At 44.2% G+C, this 2,546-nt stretch overlaps 1 non-coding gene across 1 annotated transcript; it reads left to right on the top strand.

The window, feature by feature from the left end:
• Positions 1–1,970: 1,970 nt before the first annotated feature.
• Positions 1,971–2,093, top strand: LOC115071027. Its single transcript, XR_003850120.1, has one exon. It is a non-coding gene; the product is annotated as a small nucleolar RNA SNORA40 (small nucleolar RNA).
• The last annotated feature ends 453 nt before the right edge of the window (positions 2,094–2,546 follow it).

Genomic DNA, 2,546 nt, shown 5'->3' with positions numbered 1-2,546 from the left:
TTAAATTTTTATTTACTTATTTATTTATCTATTTATTTAGTATTTTTAAATTTTATGCGTATGAGTGTTTTGCCTGCATATAAGTGCACTCATGTCATGCAATGCTCACGGAGGCCAGAAGAGGGCGTTGGATCCCTTGCAACTGGAGTTTCAGGTGGTTGTTAGCCATCATGTAGGTGTTGGGAACAGAACCTGGGTCCTCTGCAAGAGCAGCCAGTGCTCTTAACCACTGGGCCATCTCTCCAGTCCCTCTCCTAAGCATCAGAGAGCTTCTTTGATGTGGAGTCACAAGATTTTATTCCTGTCAGGACTTGTTTTTGCCCTTTGCTTGGCAACTCTGTGCTGGACAGCAGCAGCTGTCAGTTTGACACACCTGGGAAGAGAGATTTCCTCTATGGACTGGCCTGTGAACATGTCTGTGATGTAGAAGTACTCAGCCAACTGTGAGGGGTGCCACCCTGGGGCAGGCGGTCCTGGGTTGTATAAGAAGGCAGGTTGAGCACAGGCCAGAGGAGCAAACCAGTAAATATCTTCCTCCATGATCTCTGCCTCAGCTCCTGTCTCCACTTTCCCTGCCTTAAGTTCCTACCCTGGTTTCAGTGATGGACGTGACCCGGGAGTTATAAGATGAAACGAAACCATTATTTTCCAAGTTGCTTTGGGTCATGGTGTTTATCACAGAAACAGAGAAGCAATCTAGACATACTGTTCTTCTGGATTTTCTATTCCATATGTACTATAGATGTTCCCCAAATTCATTATACAATAGTCTCCTGGGGAATCTTAAAATGACACATCCCGAGTCACACCCAGTGTAATTAAGTCATGTGCTCTGGAGGTTGGAAGACAGCTTTGGGGGTGGGGGCAAGGTAAATCTCCACAGGTGATTCATTATGCAGGAAACACTGTGAGTCACAGATTCAGTAGCTTCTTTGGGTGTGTTTTCTGTAGCTTTTTTCTTTGTTCTTCTTTGTCAGGGATGCTCCAAGATTCAGCTGTGTTACAGACTCCCCCGCAGTCTGCTTTCCTCTCAGCTTGTGTCGCCCTAACTTTTCTCCTTCCCAGCTCTCTGTTTGACCTGCTCTTACTCTCCTCAGGGTCTCTTGCTCCTGATGCGGGTAGACAAACCCATATAACACATCTTTATCTGAATTTTGCATAGTTATATACCTTTGGGGGAGAGGGGAGTAACTTACAAAGAAACGAACACCCCCATGCCCAGCTCTGTGCCACAGCTCAGTGGCCTGCTGCTCTCAATCACTTTTGCCCACAATCTGCCTCACCTTGCGTCCGAGTTCTTTGCGGGGTCCACAAGGCCCTCGAGAGGTCCCCAGCATCCCACAGGGTCCATGAGCTAGTGCCAACCCATCCCTTTTTTCATTCTAATCTCCTACCGTGCTAGGCTCCACCCTTCTTCCCAGGGTGCCCTGTTTTCTCCCATAGCTCCTCAGAGGAATAAGTCATTTCCACGCTACAGCTTGCTATTGGGTTGGGTAAGTCTGTAACCATACCTATCTTTTCCTTTTATTGAGACAGGGTCTTATGTATCCCAGACTGGCCTCACACTTGTTTTATAGCAGAGAATGACCTTGTACTTCTGATCCTCTGGCCTCTACTCCCTTAGTGCTAGGATTCCAGGTATTTACTACCAAGCCCAGATGGAACCTTGTGCTTCAGGCAAGCTAGGGAAGCACTCTGCTAACCAAGTTACACCTCCAGCCTGCCTTGTTGTTTGCATTTCCTCTGCATAGCACAAACCCACTCACCTTTCTCCTTGAGTTTGTTTCTTTCCTCTGTTCATACCTTCTTCAATAGTCTATATTTTTGTTTTGCAGGATGGGGCCTTGTTTTTCTCTCTACCTTTTGCCTTAAGCAATAGATTTCTCAAATTTGGTTTTCCTTTTGAACCACCCACATCTTACCCCTAGAGACTCAGACTTATTTTTTCTTGGGTCAAGAAGGCATAAAGTCATACTTGTGTGATTTTGTTGAACTGATAGATAATGACATAAAAGATAGGTGCAAAAATAAATCTTTTGCAACCCAGAGCTCTTTGTTTAGTATAAGTTTTGATAAATACAAGAAGGAATATGCTACTCAAGATCATCAAAGTGATGATGATGTTGATAATAACATTGCTTCTAAGAATAAAGAGTTGAAAAAATAAGTAGAAACCACAAACAGACAAACAAAATAAAACCAAAACCACTTTGGCTTGTTTAACACTCTCCAGATCATACTGCTGTTATGCAACCAAGACTGACAACCGCTGTCTTCCAGTCTTCCTTCCTAATGGTGATACCAATGGTTTTCAAAGCTCACACGTACCCTACTTGCTTGCAGAACTTCTTCAAACCAAATTTGCTTCTCCTTCCAGAGTGTTTGAGTCAGTGGTTCTGAGGTAGATCCTGTAATTCATGTTTCTAACAAGCTCCGAGGTGCTGTTGATGCTGTGAATGTGGCAATGCTGTTTTAGAGGCTGGATTAGGATGTAGTTGGATCAGAATTACAGAGCTCCTTTAAAGTCTACTTCTCCCCCCGCAAGA

The sequence above is a fragment of the Nannospalax galili genome, unplaced genomic scaffold, assembly GCF_000622305.1.
Source record: "Nannospalax galili isolate Female #2095 unplaced genomic scaffold, S.galili_v1.0 scaffold117, whole genome shotgun sequence".
Taxonomy (NCBI): Eukaryota; Metazoa; Chordata; class Mammalia; order Rodentia; family Spalacidae; genus Nannospalax; species Nannospalax galili.
The sequence above is the reverse complement of the archived record's forward strand: the minus strand, read 5'-3'. Positions and strand labels throughout refer to the sequence as shown.